At 30.7% G+C, this 22,661-nt stretch overlaps 1 long non-coding RNA gene across 2 annotated transcripts; it reads left to right on the top strand.

Annotated features, from left to right (window-relative positions):
• Positions 1-1,867: 1,867 nt before the first annotated feature.
• On the top strand, positions 1,868-3,274 carry LOC148272408 (uncharacterized). 2 transcript variants are annotated; one of them, XR_015824852.1, is made up of 5 exons: positions 1,868-1,935; positions 2,260-2,382; positions 2,632-2,727; positions 2,819-2,872; positions 2,962-3,274. It is a non-coding gene; the product is annotated as an uncharacterized LOC148272408 (long non-coding RNA). The 2 variants fall into 2 exon arrangements; XR_015824851.1 differs by having other exon boundaries at positions 2,260-2,727.
• The last annotated feature ends 19,387 nt before the right edge of the window (positions 3,275-22,661 follow it).

Genomic DNA, 22,661 nt, shown 5'->3' with positions numbered 1-22,661 from the left:
AAAACGTGGATGATGAAATCGGGTGATAGGAAGGAATGGAGACGTTTGAAAGAGGCCTTTATCCAGCAGTGGAGATAATAAGGCCAAAGAAGGAAGAAAAAAAGAAAAGTACATACTTTCACATCAATTTTTTAAGTACAAGAATAACATCAAGACCTTTTATATCCTGTAATTATTTTCATGACTAAAAATTGTGTTGCTTTTAATTGAAAAAAATCTCTTATTGTTTTTATGTATATTTCATTTTTACTTTTTATGTTTATTCATTTACATATGTTTTTTTTTCTTTTTAAAACTAGTATTTTAACCGTATCTTATTTTTAAAAAAAATTATAAATGGTATATTCTGTAATTTATTTTTGTTCTTCAATTTTTATTATTATCGGTATGTTGTGTTTTTTTGCATGAATTGCGGTATGTTGTTGTGTCTCATTTATTTACTATTAATGGCATATTTTCTAATCTATTTTTATGATTCAATTTTTATTATTATTACTTGCATGTTTTCTAATTTAAATTTATATTGATTTCTTGTAATGTTATTATTATTCTTTGAATTTATTAAGCATCATTTAATGAAATTAAAAATAAAAAAAACACATGAATAAAATAAGGTCCTTCCTAAACACAGGAATTTCCTAGCTAGTCGGGACCTGAAACAAATAAACTCTGTACATTTTAAAACTGTGAAATACGAAATAAATAAATAAATAAATAAATAAATTGTTGCGTAAAAATTCAAAAGAAATATGAAAAAAGATTCTTAAACATACCTACATTTTTAAGATGAGAAAGTATTTTCAAGAAATAGAAATAATATTCTGATATATGGAACATATTCCTCAGCTTCCCGTCTAGTTTTTTAAGCAATCCATCTATGGACTAGATTTTTGAAAATATTGTTTTTTATTTTGCTTACCGATATGTCCATATTCAAAAAGTTGTATAGCTTAGGGGCCAGAAAATTATAGTGCCTTTGTCCGTAATTTGTTTTTTTCTTTGGGAGCAGAAGTATTATTTTTTTTCTTTGCAAATGTCGTAAATCTGTTGTCAGTTATTATGTCTGTCAGGTTTTTGTAAGTGTCTAAAAATTTTCTATGTATATGTGCCTTATGTCTAGTAATGAAAATTCTGTAAAGGTCTGTCTGAAGAGTATTGGTAAGGATACATTACATTATATTCTGCAAGACTAACAGTAATGCAAATAAACAGTCCATCTTCTCGTCCTTCAGCTCTTTGTTCCTACCACAGAGACATGAAAAACAAAGGAACTCACCCCCGAAGAGACCACAAAGGGGCGTGGAAACGCCTAGTCTGTCCAAGTAAGTCAGCCCAAAAAGTCAGCCATATCAGTCAAACACATCACCGCCGGTACGCTAGTGTTTTAGTTCCCCATATTTTTTATAAAAAATACATATTTGCTTTCTTATGATTTACCCAAAAAAATTAACTTTTAGGGCCCTTTCCAACGAGTTATATTTAACTCACTATTAGGAAATGAGAATCTAGTTGGGGTAGAGTGGGATTTGAATCACGGACCTTTGAGCCGTGAGTCCGAGACACTAGCCACGGGACCACAACCCGATTCAAATTCAAAATTATTTAAAATTCAAATTTATTCGTCATGTAATCATGTAACACCACCTTAGTGTCTTATCGCTCCTTTAAAAATAAACCGAATTAACTCAAAAAATAGGTAAAACGAGATTTTACAATAAAACGAATTAAACGCGTGAAAAGAATAAGTACAGTTCAACAGGCTCCTTATTTAAAGCTATACAAGCGAGATAGAAGATCGTCCATCTCTTTTTGATTTACTCGGCCGCTTCCTTCGGGATTCACATCACGCGACGAATCAGTGTTAGGCCGACAGTGTTCAAAGTGAATCCTTGTTCCCGTGGACGAATATCTATTATTTCATTTTATGATTAAAAGGTAAGGAAATAATTCATAATTATTTTAATTATAAATCGTGTTTTTGAGACTTGTTCCTCTTTATTTTTTTAAATCGTATAAATAATATTGAACTACTTAGACTTAACTAATTTTTTTATTAAAAACTACGATAGATTTGAAACACTAATCAGACTTGTTGCATTTTATTTCTAAAAGAAGTACAATTAGTTTGAGTCATTATAGTTTACATCGGTTTATTGTTAAAAATAATAATAAAAAATAGTTTGATTATCATTTCATGCAGTTTATTTTAAAAAGTGATGTGAATGTTCTTTAGCATAATTTAATTTGTTTCTGTTTTAGATAAAAATGTCATTGCGAATCCGAAAAATTATGGGCTTAGTCCAATCATCCGAAATTTCTGAAAGGGAAAAAGTCTCTAATTCAACGCCTGGAGAAACCTTATCGAATATTGATAACGACGCAGTAAGTAATTAAATACCTACGTTTTTTTTTCATTTAAAGCGTGCTACTCACACACCTGCCGCAGGGACAATCTGGCCCGTTACACGTAGCCCTACCAGTAAGTTATTGTCCCCACCGGTAGGACTAAGTAAAATTTAATGTATTTAATGTAAGTTTAGTCCTACCGGTAGGGACAACAGTCCCTGCGGCAGGTGTGTGAGTAGCTCGCTTAACATGGGCACAATGTATAAAAATTTATTATTTTTTCAGCTGCCTAAAAGTAAAAATGTGAACCTGTGCGACAGTGGATCTTCGTTGATTATAAATAATTTAACAATAAATGAAAGTCATTCAAACGATACAGAAGTAAGGTTTTACTTATTGCAAAATCTGATATTTTTGTGCTCACTTATTGTATTATATTATTACCAATACTAAATACCTAACTATTTTCCAGAAACCAACAGAAAAAGACGAGCTACACCCTATGCGGGATTCCCCCCAGAACGATGTAAGTTAAATGTTGCCACTTTTTCTGCTCGTATTATGATAATTAATTCCATAAATTACCATCGATAACTTACTTAAACAAAATTACAGGATCCTCAACTATGTACCTCGGTTGAAACTGAAGTGTTGATAAATAAATCGCGGCCTAACATTGAAATCAAAATAAATCTTGTACCGGAGTACGACAGTGACAGCTTTTCGTATGAAGACGAGAAAGAAAATACCAAGGTAGTTGAAGAAATGAAGCTACCGTCGAGACGGATTTCTTCTTCTTCAAGTTCACCATGCTCGTCCTCGTCGTCGTCCTCATCATCGTCGTCGTCTTCGTCTTCGAATTCATCTCAAGAAATTTCAACCGAGCCAACTGGAGAGAGCGGCAAGTCACAGGGTCACTTAGCTTCAGCCATTATACGCACAGCTACTGAATTAGAAGAAGATAATAGTATGGAGAATACAGAGCGAAGCGATTACAGATCTGATGTATGTGATATAATATGAAATAATTAATTAATTTTCTCTTTTAATTTATTTCTTATTTAATTAATTAATAAAAATATTCCTCTTTTAGACTTCGAATGCCACTGGTTCACGAATACGAAGATCTTGTGCGATGAACTCTTCAATGACCATTTATTCTCCTATGTACACTGATGAAAGCGACTTAGATGACGACGTGGATGATCCTAATTTCGATTTTGAGGACAGATTCGGAAAGATTTCTCAGCACAGAAAAAAGAATTTCCTAATTCCATCATGCTCGGATTCTTCAAGCTCTGATATTGACACTGCAACACAGAGCTTAAAAAAAAGAGGTCTTAAGAGGGTAAAAAATCCTGCTAAATGGAGACAAAACAGAGTAAAAAAGATGCGTAACGAAGGAAGAGCTTATGTGTCAATGTCTAACACTCGCAAAAATAAGCCCTCACGTTGTCTCAAGACTCCCTGTAATGAGAAGTGTAAATTAAAATGCATAGACAAAATAGACACTCAGGGAAGATATGAAATTTTTGATAAATTTTGGCAACTTGGTGATTTAAATAAGCAAAGAGCATTCATAAAAACTTGTATGGTTGATATAGAACCTAAATATAAATATACTAACGCCCAAACTCCCCGTCGCCCCAATAAGGCGTTCTACTTGAAACTGGACAATAATAGAATTAGAGTGTGCAAAACTTTTTTTAGAAGTACTTTAGATATCAGTGATAGAATGATTTACACCATCATAACGAACACAAATGAGATGGGCTTCATAGAGGAGAAACGTGGCAAACATGGCAATAACAAAAAATTGGATCCTGAATTATTAGCTGAAATCAGAAAACACATTGAATCTATTCCTCGAATAGAAGGACACTATGTTAGAGCTCACAGTACAAGAGAGTATATTGAAGGAGGTAAGACAATTAAAGATTTGTACAGAGACTTTACAGGATTGCAAACTAAAAATAATAAAGAGGTTGGTAACTACATTGCTTACTATAAAATTTTTACAACAGAGTTTAATTTAAGTTTTCACAAACCAAAAAAAGACCAATGCGACCAATGTGTTGCCTATGCAAACTTAAATGGTAATGAAAAAGAAAAAGAAGAAGAAAAGTATCAAATACATCTTAAAGAGAAAGAACTAAGTAGGAAGGAGAAATTGAATGACAGGAGAAATGTAAACAATGAAAATAAAGTCGTAATTTACGATTTAGAAGCGGTATTGCAATGTCCCAGAGGTGACACTTCGGCTTTTTATTATAAAAGCAAGTTGAACAGTTACAACCTGACATTGACCGAACTCAATAATAAATAAGGCAAACATGCATATGACAATGTTTACTGTTATTTTTGGACTGAGTCAGATGCAAAAAGAGGAGCGATTGAGATTGGGTCGTGTGTCTGGGAATATTTGAAAGGCATTAGTTCTGATGGAGAAGCTGCGAAAAACATAATATTCTACTCCGACAATTGCTGTGGACAGAACAATAATAAGTTCATTGCAACCTTATATATGTATGCTGTGTATTATTTAAACATAAACAGTATAACTCATAAATTTTTAATTCGGGGCCACACCCAAAATGAGGCCGATAGTGTACACAGTCTTATAGAAAAAGAGGTCAAGAAAAATCTCAAGTCTGGCCCTATTTACACTCCAGACCAGTATATTGCCTTAATCAAAAACGCAAAAAAGAGTAGTCCAGCTATAAGTGTTCATGAAATGAGTTTCAACTCATTCTCAAATTTAAAAGAGTTACAAGAGGAGTGGGGGTATAATTTCAGTACCAACACAAATGGTCAAAATGTTATGTGGAATGAAATCAAACATTTAAAAATTACTAAAAGCGATCCATTTACATTTTGTTACAAAACGTCTTATTATGACAGTGAGTAGAAAGAAGTGAACGTTAGAAATAAACGAAAGAAAATGATACCTCTCGAAGAAATAACGATTAAACAAGTATATTCTAAAAAACAGGAACTAAGCGCAAATAAAAAGAAGGACTTAAAAGAGTTAATAACTAAAGGATTAATCCCCTCATATTACGCAAATTTTTATAATTCCATTTTTTAATAAGATATCGTTACATACTGGTTTGTGATTGACATCCTAAATAAAATGTAATCACAATCATATAAAAAATAACGACATCTTATTAAAATTCGGATTTTTTTTACTAAATGTTTATTGATTATTTTTTAAATCTATTCTTAAGAATTATTTTTGATCTCGTTTCTGCCAATGAATATTATAATATTACTAATACGTAATACCCGACCCCGCGGCAATTTTCAAATATCCCTACTTAACGGATACCTACGTCATCATAACTGCTATCTGTATGCCAAATTTGAGCCCGATAGATCAGTCAGTCAGTCATGTTTTCCTTTTAAATAAAATTATTGTTTCATTACTGTCAATATTACAGAGTTCTAAGAGAAATATTATTTACTGATTGTGATTATAACTGCTGCATTCCTAAGTGATCTCAATATTATTAAGATAATAATATAATAATATAAGAGAACAAGACTGCTATTATAAAAAAATAATAAAGGTCTTTTATAATGCTAAGCAAAGTTCATTTTTAATTATTTTTTGTTGATTTTGTATTAAGATTTCAATAAAATTATTATAAAAATAAAATGTGTTTCTTATAATATTTAATTATTAAATTTATTTGTAAAGATATTTACAAGTTAGTAGTCAGGTTATTATATTCTAAGCCCCTAACTTTTTATATAGGTACCTTAAATTACAGATCAATTCATAATTTTATCATTGATCTAACATTAAATAGAATTAAACCTAAGTTATTATAATAATTGACTTTTTTGTTAGTGTTAAACAGTAATAACTCCTAAAGTCAAATATTGTCATTTTATATTTTACTAATAAAGTACATTATATCCTAAAGTTTAATACATAATATCAGTTTTTTTAAAACAAAACTGTAATAATAAGTTTTGTGTTAAGTCGAAATTTAAAAATAATTTTTCTTTTTAATCAAAAACAGAACTAAGTCACTAATAGTATTTTTAAACTTAAATATCTTATAAAATATGCTTAACACTAGATATTTATAAATATAAATTGAAAGAATATTTTATTCACAATGCGTGAAACACCTTTACATCTCTGTAGAATGTTCATATTTAAAAATATTCTTCAAAACATAGTTGACGCCAAACTTGCAAAACTTTAACTGCAATTTCCCAACAATCATGATTTTTGAGTTATTTCAGTTTATTATTAAAGGAGCGTTATGTCTATCTACAACTAAGGTAGGAGCTCCAACCCTCAATTATATTGCCGCTAGCAATTTCTTACAGTCAAAATTGAATGAAATAAAATGTCAATTAAATATAATAAATTAAAAATATTTAATATTTTTAATTGAATCGGCATTCACTTCGTAACACTTCATTATAAATTATTATGAAAATAAAACTTTGTTATTAGTGTTACACAATTTTATTATTTTACAAGAACACAACTATATATAAAATGATATAAAATCTAGTTTTTATATCACCCGTCGATGGGAGGAGTGCTCTCCCGAAACTATAGTTGTGTTCTTGTAAAATAATAAAATTGTGTAACACTGATAACAAAGTTTTATTTTCATAATAATTTTAAAATATTTCATTCGGTTGTGGTGCTTACTGCTAACATCATACATTAAAATAAACTCTCTTTTATCTTCTTAATATTTATTTATACTGCAGAAATATTTATCGAAAAAAATACGTTTAACGCATTTAAAAACTTTTTTATGCAAATGAATTTTTAAATTTTTAAAAAAAATAAATCATTTAATATTTTTACGCCACGCACTTGGGACCTCTTTTTGGGAATTCTCTATTTTCTTTTATTTCTAATGTTGTGGACGTGAATAGTCCAACTATGTTAGCTTGGGATAGAAAGACTGAGAAATATATTTAAAGGAGGGCGAGTGCCGGGAACAGGGTGACAGATCAACCTTGTCGCAAAAATGTTTGTCGCAGGAGGCAAATTAGCAGTTCACAATGGAATTATAAAAACAAGAATGAAAGTAGGCCAAATGCTGTCAAATGTTGATCCCTCATGGAAATACATAGGTGTTAAAACTGTGCGCACAAATGTCGAGATCTATTAAAAGAATAAATATTGTCTTATATGTGAGTTCTACAGTATTTCTATCTACTTTATTTTACAATCTACTGAGAAAAAAAAAGGTTTTTAGAGATTAAAAAAAAAATGCTTAAAGTTTGACCCGTGAGTCCGCAAAACTAGCCACGAGACCACAGGTCGTCTTTGTATGGACTGGCACCAAAACGTAAGACTTATCATCTTACCTTCCAAATAGTAAAATACTTCTCTAGGTGGAGCAAATACAAAAATGATGGTGATAATATTTTTGGTGTTAAAAAAGCTCTTTAGGTGTATTATGTAAAAATATATTTAATAAATTTTTAAAGTAATTTTAATACACCAGAAGTGCTACATTTGAATAAAATTACCCTAAAATCATTAACATTATTTACGATTCAAATATAAAACAATAAAATAAAAGACTTGGTAAGTGGTTTTGTCTTAAATAATCTACTTTGGCTGATTCTTGAGTTTGAAAACCGTAAACATTATTCCCAAAACGACGAAAAAACCTCCGAACAACTTTTAGTTATCAGACTTAATAACTTTGGTACTTGGCGAGGAATTTTAATGGTTTGACAAATTTTCCCTAATATTTTTCCCTAAGTTTTTGCAACTCTAATGCCCGCAGGCAAAACACCCCTCCAAGTCCAACTTTTTTATTTTAAACTTTAACAATGTTTTAATTAGACTTCTCAAAACTCTCCCACGGAATAAAGTACATCGTTTTTATTTTCCTGAATTAATGGTTAATTATTTGTCTAAAGGACTTAATTTGATTTTGGGATTTTGATTGACTACACGAATATTTAAAAAAAATTTAAAACATTCAGAGGATAGGCGATGGCTGAGAGCTTTGATTAATAGGTATTTTAATATTGCTTTTCAGTCATTCATGCAAATACCTCCTCAAACATATGCGAAAAAGACTGCACGTTGGACTGATTTTCCTAGCCTGAATCGACAAAATTGAGATTTCGCTGTCCAGTTTTCCGTACCGCAAAATTGAACCGATTTGGTTGTTTCCAAGGCATCTTTGGCTTGAAAAATAAAGATTTTACTAGCTATGTTCAAACTCGTAATACTTTTTTTAAATATCTCGTCAAGTAATATGATGGTACTCTTGTAACATAAAAGTACATCTTTGTCATATACGTCAAAAAATCAACTATTTTATCAATCCCATCAAGACGTAACAGTTAATAAAAACGTGAACACGTATTTCATTTTAACGTTTCAGGCGTGCTGAAAACTGAAAGAAATCTCATAAGAAACTTCTATCGGATTAGAATCGTCAGCGAGACTCAAGGTAATATAATTGTACTGATATATCATATGCTCTGTTAAGCAAAAAAACAGCTCATAGACTTGTTTTTTGTGATATTTTTCAAATAAAATTTAATAGTTGTGTATAATTGGGGGGTGGTAGACAAGATCCAAAATGCATATGCTACCAAAAATTGGAGGATACTAATTTTTGGTATGTAAAAAATTGTATTTTTACGTAAACAATCAACATTCGTTTTTGGTGGGTCCCAATCAGATTTTTTCTTTTTTCGTTATAATTTCGACCCGTTTATTTCTTTTCAGTGGATTTTCGAAAATGCAAAAACAGTATTATCAACTCACATTTATTATATTTTAAAAACGTATTCCTAATAGTGTGACCCGCAAATAAGTAAAACTTCGCAATTGCGCAACTAGGCGTAGTTTGATGTTTACTAAAAATAATATTTTAATCTGAATATCAATTGTTTTAAGCTTTGTTAATCAACCATGAACAAATATTTACCAATGAAAAGTTACACAATCTTTTTGACCATATTTATCCAAACGGTTTTCACATGCTTTCATGACGCTAGCGGGTATTTTGATTACGATTCTAAACGTCACGCCTGGCTGGCAGTCAAAAAACGACTAAATACTCGTTGGGCAGGACTGAGCACTTGGGCACGAGTTAAGTGTCATCATTTTTAGGGCTCAGGGCATGTGTATGTGTATTAATTTGTCAGTGTCACAGTTAAAAGATTTCACTAAAACGTGGTGTTATTTAGTTTTACTATAAAAATCATCCAGTCTTACATAGTTACGAATTGAAAAAAGGAAAGAAATCAAGAAAAAATATAACAAATACTTAATATTAAAAACAAAGTTTTCATCAGTTGTCATAAATAATGTATGTAACTCAGAATATGTTATTAACAGATGTTGCCAGACAACATAATATTTTGAATAATGTTATAGATTGTCCATGCTTGGTAAATGAAATAAACTTTAGGATTCCATTTAAAACCACCAGATTTAAGTGCGCTTTCCACACAAAATCTTTTCAATTAAGTTCTCTCCGTTAGTGCGATTTCATTAACACGTCAATAAATTTAACGATGTGTTTGATATATTTAATGCTTTGCCTACTTTAAGGAAATTAAAAATCATGTCTAGTACATTTTAACAAGTTATTAGTAAAAACAATGTGTAAATTAGTCACTCCCTTGTTACTTAGTTAATTTGTTGATAAAACAAACTTTTCATATTTGTTTTTAAAAATATGTGTGTGTATTTAAAAAAAATATATTTTCGACACTATTCTGATCGTTTTTTCTTCATTGAACTCACAAAACCACTTAAATTTGTTTTTTGGTTCATAGCACCTTCGCCATAAAAAGTTTTGATCCGTGAAAAAATTTCGGTGGTAGTTTTTTCTTTCCTCGAAAAGGAACCTAATCACAGCACGCATCCCGCACTTGGCGGGCTTTCGTATTGACATTTTACACAGAAACGAACACTACGAGGCAAGTTTTGGTACTAACGAGGGTCGCTGGTACTCGTTGTGTTCAGGAGACCCCTTACTACCAATTTTGCCAACTTTTGGAAGATGTTCTCACAGAACAAAAAACAAACAGTTCTCTTACTTTCTAGATATGCCTTGTATAAGCAAATTTGTATTGTAAAAGCCCTATTGGCGTTAAATGTATATATATATATTTTTTTTAAAACCACTTACCAATTTTTATATCTACCGGTTTTAAGATGTAACAGTTTCTTAGTCTGAACCCAAATCACACCAATTTGCAAATCCAACTGTAAACCTTTATCATGGTTTTCTTTACAGTCTATATCCAGAGGATTGGTTTGCAAAGATGTACCGGATCTCACCCTCCTATGCGCTCTGCAGCTCTCTTTAGCTCAACATATGAAGAGCAGTTTATGTCCTCGCACATTTGTTCCAAATACTCCACTCTGTGATTTTTCTCCTCAGCCATTCCCTCTATTATGTCATGTAGGACCCTAGAGGATCTCAGTGCGATAAAGCCATGAATAATATCCGCACTCCCTCATGTAGAGAAACCGAAAAAAATTCTGATGAACCTTCTCCACCATAAGAGAGTACTATAACTCACACGGGTCCCAAATCATCGAGCCCTTCTCAAGCCTATTTTGCACCAACGAGTTATAAATAATTGTCAGTACTCGTGTATTATCAAACCCCCTGGCACTACACAATATTCCATTCTCTATAATGCTCTCCATCTCTGTTACAATTTGATAAAATGATTTTTATTTTATAAATAGTAATGATCCATATACTGTACATTTGGTGGAAATCTATAGTGCTCAATGCACCATCAGGTGCGGATACGTCCATGATGATGAAACATGTAAACCGATTTCCTTCGAATATCTAAAGGAAAGCTCCAAAATTTATCAAGTTAAGTCCATCCGAGATTCGGGAGTTGTTTCGGACTATACTAACAAACAACAAGCATATAGATAATACAGTAAATAAATCACTGAAATTACTTGGCTTCATTAACAGAATATCCTCTGATTTTACTAATGTCCGGACAATCAAAACTCTTTATTGCTCAACTGTTCGCCCTCTTCTAGAATATGCCTCCGTGGTCTGGTCTCCATTCTATGTGAATCGCATAAATCACTTTAAATCAGTCCAACATCGCTTGCTTCGAAAAATAGCGTTTATGTTTGGGCTAGATAGAGGTAATTATTCTTGTGCTGATGTAGTCAATGTTAAATATTTTTAGTCTACAAAAACGTAGAACTAATATTGATTCCATATTCGGGATACTAAATAGTATAATCGATATTTTATCGTTACTGGGACAAGTAAAATTCAATATTCAGACTTGTAGGTTGAGAAACAATGAAATACTGTTCATCGATCAGCATAGAACAAACTATGGCCTTATTTCTCCAATGACCCGTCTTTGTCGTATTGTTAACTCAAGACCAGAACTGGACTTTTTTGGTTTAAGTTTACAACGATTTAAACGAGCACTAAATAAATAGTCCAGATCTTGTCTTGATGTCCCTTATATTTGTCAAGACTTCTTTTCTTTTTTTAAAAATGTTTTGATCTATGCTTTTATTGTAATATTTAAACTCTATAAATTGTATACATGGACTATGTCCGTTAATAAATAAATAAATAAAATTAAATAAGTAAATAAGGATAACCCTGAATTTTAGAAAACTTATTCAACGAGTTTAAGTTTTTATCAAGAATTGATTCAGATTTCCCGAAAATGTAAGGAATTTATTTCAAGACGTTTAGAACCTTATTTTTCCTTTAAAAGTTTCAAGGACTTAGATTTGTGAAAAGATTTATTCCGATATTATTTGTCACCCTTCTATTTCGTAATGTAATGTTAAGGGTGTGTATAGTGTATATGTAAAGAAAAGGATTTAAAGATTCAAAACCAATAAATGTCTGAAATTCACTTCAATGGCCATTATAGGCTTCTAAAACCCTAAGTTTTTTTTAGAAGTATTCATCTATTCAATTCTACCCTAAACGCCAAAACATTAAATGTTCAGGAGAATGATTTTTTCGACTTCAAAAACGGTAAGTTTCAGAGTGTTGTAAACACCGTTTTAGTAATATTAAAAATAATTTATTGTGTATGCAGACAATTGGTAGAATTCCATATTTAATTTGGTAATGTATCCAAAATAAAACAAGTTTATTGAATTGTAATTCTAATTTATTTTTTATAAAATATACAAAGGGTATATTGTGACGCGTTTCATCTTGTTAGGACATTTTTAAACAAACAGTTTGTTTGAAAATGTCCTAACAAGACGAAACGCGTCACAATGTACCCTTTGTATATTTAAAAAAAAAAAGTAGAATTACAATCCAATAAACTTGTTTTATTTTGGATACATTTGGTACAATTTGGTAAAATTAATAATAATAATTGGTTAGGCCGATTGAAAATGTGCCACAGCGTAAATAAATTCCTATGCCCGTCTCCTTTTCTCTCGCCCACTTGAATCCTGCCCCTTTTGCACCTTCATAGTTCTAATAACTATTGAGTTGATTATTTTTCCACCTGGGGGCAGTGTCCGATTTGATCGCGATTGAAGTGCATGTTCGGTTTGAAGTTTTGCCGCTCGCTCCGCCGTATTGCCGCCTCAGCTAAGCTCGGAGAAAACAAGAAAGTAAACAAAAAATGTCAGTCCATCCACTCCATTTCCTTGCATCCATTTGCGCTGTGACATTTACAAAATTTAATATACCCCCAGCTGAGAACCAGCTCACGTATCGCCAATAATAATGATGGTTTAGAGATCCTTAAAATTGGTAATAAATATGGCAGTAGAACATTGAACTATATTGTACCTTAAAAATTTAATATAATTCCTACTGAACTTAGATTTAATAATATTTAAGTAATAAAAAATTGGCTTCTAAATAAAGAGTTTTTTACACTTATTTGTTTATAAATTTGTATAAACCACTTTAATTATTTTTTTTATTACACTTCGACCGGTTTCGAGGTTACTACCTCACCGTCAGGAATTTAACTAACTTATAATTACACGCGATGCTATTTATATAATAAAATATTGTATAAAAGAGACAGAAAATTTAAAGACAGAGAGAGAAAGAAGATAAAATAAATCATAACGGGAATAGTTTTAAAAGAGGACTCGAAGTTAAATTTAATTGAATATTTATTATTTGAAATTTTTGGTTAATGGCTTTACTAATTTCTAATCGTTCTAAATTATCTAAACGAAAATCATTTTTATTGACATGCAAATTTTCTACACACGTTTCTTGATTAAATTCATGGTTTTCGGATATAAGATGATTTGCGAATTCTGAAAAATTATTATTACTCAGACATCTAATATGTTCTTTGATTCTAACATTAAATTTACCGGTCGAAGTATAATATAAAAAAAATTTAAGTGGTATATACAAATTTATAAACAAATAAGTGTAAAATGTCATACCACAAAGTGAATAATGTTTTTGATAACAATAATAAAGAGTTTTTAATTTACGTTCTATAAATAATGTGTTGAAATTTGATTTATATGTTTATTAATTTTTTCATGATATATTTGTTTTCCTTATTATTTTTTTATTTTTTTTATTGAACGAATACAGTCTAACTACCGCTCTTTATTTTAACTGTAATTGTTTTTGTGAAGAAGATTTTTAAGTAGGAATAATATTAATATAAGTAAACTTCACAAACAAGCCACAAAAAGTGGCTTGGTAAAGTTATTGTATTTATTAGGTGTACTTCTTTTTATGCATGTATCTTAATTTTTATTTATGTGCAGCTACTTTTATATAAGTTTTAATAATTTATTTGTTTTATTTGGAAGATCAACAAGGATACATAAAATACATAGAATTAAATAAGTAAGCATTGTTTATATTCTATTTACATATCCTGAATTATAGAACTCCACCATCATTCATAAAATATATAAAATAACTGTGTTGCTTAATTAAATCAATTTAAATAAGATAAGAAACTCTTTTATTTGTTTTAAAGAAAAAAAACAGAAAAAAGAAACATATAAGATGCAATTAAATAAACAAAAAATAATTGATGATGATATTTTCCTTTTGCCTTTCAAGAGTATTCCAGGGGAAGAGGATAGTTAAGATGATTAATTTTAAGTATCTTGCTTTAAGGAAAAACGAAAATAGTTTTATAATTTGAAAAGCATTGTATATTTTCGAGAAATTTAAAAATTAGAGTTAACGAACACCGCCGTGGACTTTCTAGCACTAGTTTTTATAAAATGACAAACCATATTATGGATAAAAACCATTATCTTCATTCCCATAAAATTATTCTTTTACATTCTGTCGTAAATAAAGGTTTTATAATGATGAAAAATTTTGAAAATTTTGAAATAAAAAAAATATCAATTGATAAAATTGTATTCCGAAATTCTTCAACCCTGCTATTAATATTCCCCATAATTTGGAAAACCCCACCCCATCCACCACATACTGCCTTGCCCCTTCTACCCAACCCTATCAGTACTTAAGTACTAATCTGTATATATATTTTAGTTCCGTATATATTTACACCTGATAATGGGTAATTTAGTATACCTGAAAATAGTTATGTGATATTATTAATATATTAAGAGTATAATTACTCTTATGTGGTAAAAATTACAAACTGTTTCATTTTAAACGAATTCAAAATATTTTTTCCACAAAGTAAATGCTGAAACAATAAATAATATTAATATTGCGAATTCATTGATGCATTATATTGTCATTAAGTAAATGTGATTTTAATCAATAAATATCACATAGGAGGTGAAAACTCGACAAATTTTGTAAGTTAATCCTAGCAAAACAAAGCTTGCAAACATATTAATTAAATTTTTGATGTTTGAAGCACTCACTTTGTGGAACATTATTATTTAACCTATTCAAAGAAAATAAAATCACTCTGTTTTTATGTACCACTTATATTTTTTATAACTTGACAACCAACTAGTTTCGGCAATACTATGCCTTTTTCAGGGTTAATTATCTTCACTGTGAAAAATGTATATTTGTTATGTTAGTTTGTAATTTACCCTGAAGAAGAAAAACAAAGTGATTTTGTTTTATTTTAATCTATTAAATATTCATTATATGCGACAAAGATTTAGAGTACCAATCTCAAAATAAAGGACCAATTTAAAATAGATTTAAAAAATAACCATATTTTATTTATTCACATATATACTATGATGCCTCACTCACAGCCATAGATAAATAAAAATTTGTTATTGTTGCCATTTTCTCATTTGTCTTAGTAATTAAATTGTCGGAGGGTTTTCAAAAAGAGCATTATGACAAAGCAATCGATATGCCCAATCGCCTATTGTCGATTGGGTGACAAAATGTCACATCTTTCTAGCATAAGGCTCCAATTGTCTTTGACCGAAGGTTGTGTTGATTATCAATTGTTTTTGAAGCATCAGAGTGGAGGCTCCAGTTACTATTGTATTTAGGTTTAGTGATATGGAAGGTAATTAATGATTTTTATATGCACGCAATAGTATCACTTTTACATTAGTTTATTAATTTTATTTTATTTGGGAAATCAACAGTTCTACATACATATTTCTAGTTAACAAACAGATATAGTGTATAAACTCAGAACTAATAACAGTTTTTCACAGAGTTTACAAAGTAAGTAAAGAAAATATATTACATATCAAATAAATACATACAATTTACACATATAAAAATGTTATTTTCATGTACTCAATAATCAAAGATTTTTTAAATATTTATTTTAAGAAAATTAAGTTACTGTAAATTGGGCGGGATAAGGACAAGAATGCTTGAAGAGAGGATAAGGAGGGGAGGGGAGATGTACATATTTATTATTATAATGTCTACTAAGTTACATAATACATTTTTAGTGTAAATTTTAAATCTGACAGAGTGATGTTTGTGTAATCTATATTTTTAAATTTTGTATTGTACAGTGAAATAATCCTACGAAAAAAAGCATTTTTAACATACGATGTTTAACTTATTGGTACATGAAACAGGTGGTACCGTCTACAAATCCTGGCTGGCACATGTATTGTTATTAAACCAAGCAGCTCTGTACAGTCAACCATTCCTGTCATTATTTTGTAAAGCAGTAGTTGGTCCGCACACACTCTGCGGTATTGTAGAGAAATGATTCCATGGAAGGTGGAGGCAGTGAGAGTAGATACGTAAGAAATACCCGTTTTGTATTTAAGGTACTTTATAAATTTGTTTTGAATATTTTCTATTCTACTTATATATGGCATACTGGAGATTCCATATCTGAGAGGCGTATTCCAAATGTATAATATAATGAAATTAGGGCCTTTGGATTATCAAAGTGTTTACTCAAAGCTAAGTTTAAACTTTTCATTAACTTTTTTCTTGTCAATGTATCCTATAGAATACAAACATATGCTTATCACGGCTTGTCATGAACTAGTACACAAAAAAACTGCGTTTAGTTGAAACTACTTAACGACATTTTTTGATCCTTACTGCATTGTCTCAATTCATAATTTTAATTCATGGAGGTACTGGACATTAGACAATTTTATTTAACCTTTCCTACACTAAGCATCCAAAAATTACACATGTTTTTAACCGAGGGACCAAACGACCCCAGCGCCTACTTATATATTGTGTCAGGAGAATAAAACGTTGGAAGTGTTTATGACCGTGCAATAATTTATTCATGTTTTCGCGTACACATATTTTACTCATTCGTGTATTTTATTCGTTTTTGTTAATTTGCTGAATGCTTATGTACATAAATTGAAATCGACCCCTGTATTATTCACGTATATTTTTTTTTATATAAAAAATAAAAAAAACAACAATTATTTTAAAATTTGAAAAAAAAATCACGAAAATGCTTCTTTCTATTAATTTCACGATTACGAAAAATAAAGGGCAAATAGCTTTAATAATACTCGAGTTATCGAATTAAAATCGGTCTATGGGGGATTCGAATACCCCCTTCGGTCCGCCTATGTTAAAAGAGTCATTGACACATTTCTGGTGTGGTTACAAAGGAAGATTCCAGCAGAATGATCATATAAAGTTTTCTTAAATTTAAATTAAAAAACTGCTTAGTACTTAAAACACAAACGACTTTCGCCAAGATAAATTTTTCCTTTGCGGCTCCATGAGTGTTCAATGTCCTGGATAAACAGGTACTCAGTTCTTCAAAACGAAAGCCATTTCATTTTGATATCGTTTAAGGGAAAAGACCATTGCAGGAGACTACTGCGAGACATTGCATAGATTTATATACTATTGAGCGTGTTGTCAAGATGTTTATTAAAATGTACGTTCATGTATTATTTTTATTTTTGATGCATGCTTTTACTTTTTATTATGTTGTTTTCCTACTCAGTACATGACTCTTGGCCTCATAGAGTAAGGGACGCGTTATAATTTTTTGTAATGTGTATATTTGTATGAATTAAACAAAAAAATAATAATAATAATAAACTTTGATTTAAACTACATACTTTGCGTCATTCTGAAGTCTTTTTATCCAACCATCTATCCAAAAAAACATTTTTTCGTTTGGCGAAGATAAGAGTTTAAAAAAAAGGTAAAAAATTACTATTTAAACAGTACTATTATTAAAGAAAGGTTAAACTTTATTTTTTTTAATGTTTCTGTACATATTATATCATTGTTAAAAGTGTCGTTGCCATGTTCATAAATTATTGTTGTTATATTATGAAATAATAAGTTTTTTTCCCCAAACTCCTTTCATATAAAATATATTATATAAAAATATGACAAAATTGTTTTTAAACTTTTTGGGCGTAATTAATCGTGTCGCATCAGAGAGGCAAAAAGAAATTGGGATGGAAATATGGAAGTCTAGGCATTTACAGAGTTTACGACTTGTCATTGGCTGGTTTAAGAAGCCACTTTACATCAACATCCATATTCGTTTTTAGTTGCAACAAAATTAGATCCAAATAACTCCCTAGGGAAGAAATCCAGCCAGTCTGAAAACATTTGAACAAACTCAAAGCATAGTTGTAATAAATCGTTTTTACTGTACCAACATGTAAGTCTATCAATAACTTTATATTTTGGTTATTATAAAAAAGTGTACTGTCTCCTTCCAAGTAAAAGATATATTTTTTTCGAAGGCACTATGGTTTTTTCATATTTATTTGTTCACCAAAACAGACTAGAGGTCCTTATTATACTGGTGAATCAAGCACAAAATACTCGGGTTTAAAAAAATCACATTTAATATTGTTGTTCTCATTTGGAATCGAACCTGGAACCTTCAGTGTCAGGCGTTTAAACAGTTAAATAAGGAGGCCAATTTAAATATTTCAAATATATTTGTGTATTTTTTGTTAGAATAACTTTTCAATAGACTGTAAAAAAAATACATTGAGCGATATGTAAATATGTTTGTTAATGAATTAATAAATCTTTGAAAAAAAATTATTTTAAAGACAATTGGTTCAAAGCTAGAAATATGCCAGGGGCTTTTAAAATGTGTTGTTTTGCCAGCCCCATTTTGATAAGCGCGCCGTCACATCGTTTATTTGAAATCTCCAACGAAAAGTGTTCACAATAGTTCGGATTTTCCTTCCACAGAAAGTTTCAAATCACCCTTTTTCATGATTTACTTTAGCCCATGGATATTGTGAGAAGGAGTGAACTTGGTAAAATCGCTGTCGTACTTTTGACACTTCAATCTCTTAAGAAAACTATATTATTTGTCAATTTTGTCGAAATGTATCTCCGCAAGATTTATTTCTGGATACTTTGAGAAAAAGTATGTGACATTCACTAAACCAAAAAAAACCGTTTTGTGAATATTATTTTTTTATTTAATATATTATAAAGTTACAACATGTTTAAAAAAAGAAATACATAATAAATTGGCGGCCTCCGTGGTGTAGTGGTCAAGACGCTTGACTCACACACGAAAGGTTCCGGGTTCGATTCCCGGTGAGAATACAAAAATTAAAGTGTGTATTTTCTCAAGCCTGGGTGTTTTGTGATGTAATTCACCACTGTAATTGGGCCTCCTGGCCTGTTGTGGTGCAAAAAATAAATAAATAAAAAGAAAAAAACAATCTTCTTAGAAAAAGTGTTGAAAAGGGTAATGAAAACTGTATATTTATTATTTATACATTTTTACAAAACATCTTAAAAACTGTTGCTTTTATAATAACAATAACGCAGAAACGTTTTAAAGAATGTTACTTCCCGAAAAATTATTTTTTTATGCAAATCTGTAATATTCATACTTTTTTCAAATGTGAAATTTATTATCAATAGTATATATTTTATTGTGATCAAATATTTTGAGTAATAAATAAACGAATTTGAAGTAAAAGCTTCATGTTCTAAACCCGACCATTTTAAGAAAATGTTTGATGTGGGAGAAATAGTTGATGTTGTGAGTAAAAAGAGGGATGGAATGAAGGTGGTCCCTCTTTTCCCTAGTGCATGTAAGGGTTGTCTACTAAAAGCGTGTAGTTTCAATTTGGCATGCTGGTTTAAAAATTTTGTGCAACAACTATGGTGAAGGTGTATAGTGGGTTTTGCATGCTAGTTTGATTGGTGTCCTGACAAAGAAACGCGTACGTCTCAACACCGGTAGACATTGAAAAATCGGTAAGTGGTACAAATATTTAATAGCATTTATTCAAATTTCTGGCCATTTTTTTATTTTTTTATTTATTTATTTTACATAAACGGCATAAATTGCCTTTAACATATATTGAACATAAATATGAAAAAAAAAAAAATACATATTTAAAAACATAACAAAAAATTATAAAATTGCATAACTATAACAATAGTAACAAGTAGGTAAATACACATAAGCAACCAAAAATATTAACGAAATAAATACATTAATATGAAAAAACAAAAAAAGGAAAAACATTTTTAAATAAAAAGAAAAGTTTAAGAATAATATTGCGAGAGAAAAAAAGAAATCGGACTCGTTTTATAACTATCAAGTCCAGAACCAAATATATCAGCCTTGTCCTCATACTGATTGCCATATCTATGGAGCCTAGGGATAGGCGAGTGCATGTGATAGTTGGTTCTAGAACTTGCAGAACAAAAAGGAGATATGTGGCGGGTATGTCGACCAGGTACACGGAAACACACCAACACCAGCAAATCTGTACAGTCAATTAATGAATTGATCACCTTAAAAAGTAATATTAGGTCAGTTAGGATTCTTCTATCAGAAAGTCTTAAAAGATTTGCTGAAGACAACAATTGATTATAATTAAATAAAGCAGCTGGAATATGAAGTTTAAAATTAATATATTTTAGATTTTTCTTCTGGCTAGTTATTTAAAGTTAGTGCTTGAAATAAAATTAATAGAAAAAAAAAGTTACTTGTCAAACAAAAATTGTCGGCAATTTTGACAAAAACAGTGTCTTTGGCAGGGCTTACACATTTATCCACTATTTTTATAATGTTAACTACATATTGAGCATACGCAAAAATGTGTTAAGCATCTTAAAGCAGTGTCATATTGTTTTTAGCCCAGTTGCATGGGTTTTGGTTAACACATCGATAAGTTACAGATAATTTTTATGTTCAAACTCATCAAACATTGTTTTCAAAGAAAGAATATCACTTTGGGATCATGATTCTGGTAGTATTTTTTTTTGCGCTCGATACATTTTGTCGATCAAATTGAATCGGTATCAAAATTGTATCAATGTTCGTGAAAATATCCGCTTTAACCTCTGCTGAATGTTATCAACCCTTTATTCTTTTTTAAAAAAGTCAGGGATAATTCTTGATTCTCCCGTCGGACCTTTATGGTGTAGGCGGCCTCCGTGGTGTAGTGGTCAAGACGCTTGACTCAAGCACGGAAGGTTCCGGGTTCGATTCCCGGTGAGAACACAAAAATAAAAAAATGTGATTTTTCTCAAGCCTAAGTGCTCTGTGATGTAATTCACCACTGTAATTAGGCCTCCTGGCCTGAATGGAATTGGGTTTTTTTACTGTAATGTTCTTAATATCCTTATTATATAAATTAAATGAAATAAATGAAACTGAACTGAACGCGCGCCGTGCCCACGCAAGCCTAAATTTACACACCCACGCGCAGCGCTGTGACGTCGTCTGGCAACCCTCCTTACGCCTGCGATAAACGTTAACATATTTCCGAAAGTCGGCTAAACGGACTATCCCGTCACAGTTTAAGATATTCTGCAATCTTTATAGTTTTTCCACACGAGGTCCTCAAAAGTGCAAAACATGACACAGAACGAATCGTGAAATGTTTATTCGAATTTTTTCTCTCTCTTTCTCTTAAACCCGTGCCTCGTGTTTGAGGATGATGATCACATGATCACGTGATGGTGATGACAGTCTTCTTTCGTCTAGAACGTTTTTGCGCTCTTTTGCATGGATTCGTCAGTGGTAATTCTGATAATTCAGTGACTAAGCCACTGCATCTTATCGGTTGACGTCCACGCGACCTAGTCCCTTTGACACTTTTAGTTCTCCCTGGGAATAGGTTCAAAGAACTGCGGAATTCTTTTCTCGCACATGGATGTTAGTCCTTCTCTTATGTCTAGTTCCTGGAGCAAAGATATATTTGTACGTCTGACTGTCCACGCATTGACACTTTAAAAATTACATATCCCATAATGATCACAATAATAACCCGATTCCACGGTATTTGGGTAAATTATGAGAACACAAATACAGGTTTGTCTTTTGAACCGCAAAAAATATAACAGAAAAAAGGCGATAAAGAAAAAAAACTCCGAAATGAAAAAACCCGAAAATTCACATCTCTTTTTAGAGCTGTAAAATAACACGTGTAACAAAAACACGTGTACTTTTTTATAGGAATAATCAAGGATTTTCGGCTAATAAAAACAATAGAAAATGCTCTCTTCTTTTTGAAATATATTTTTACGGTAGAAGTAATAAAATAAAGCAAAATATTTTGTTATTCTTATCTGTTGTATGAATACGGAGGAAAATATTAACTCTTGAAAATATCAAAACAAAAATGTTACGACAGATATGAAATTATACTATGATCTACCATTGGCTGGTTTGAGTGGCTAATTTATGTACTGGGTGCATATTTATTGAATTTTATTATTTCATCTGTTGATTTCTGTTATTCATCAAATGAGGAAATGCAATTAATAATAAAATCAATCAATAATCAAAAGTTTTCGCTCTATTAGAGAAATAGAAACGTTATTTTGATTATGTATGTACCAACCATTTTCTAATTTTATACTTTTTTTGTCAAGATTTTTTTCTGAATTCATGAATCTTATCATATTTCAGAAAAGAGATTCCTGCGATGTAACCAGCGGCGCGGCGTTGCAACC

This window comes from Micrasema longulum, unplaced genomic scaffold (assembly GCF_059751315.1).
Source record: "Micrasema longulum isolate JH-2025_06_02 unplaced genomic scaffold, ASM5975131v1 h1tg002340l, whole genome shotgun sequence".
Classification (NCBI taxonomy): domain Eukaryota; kingdom Metazoa; phylum Arthropoda; class Insecta; order Trichoptera; family Brachycentridae; genus Micrasema; species Micrasema longulum.
Note: the sequence above shows the minus strand (reverse complement) of the source record. Positions and strands in the feature narration are given on the sequence as shown.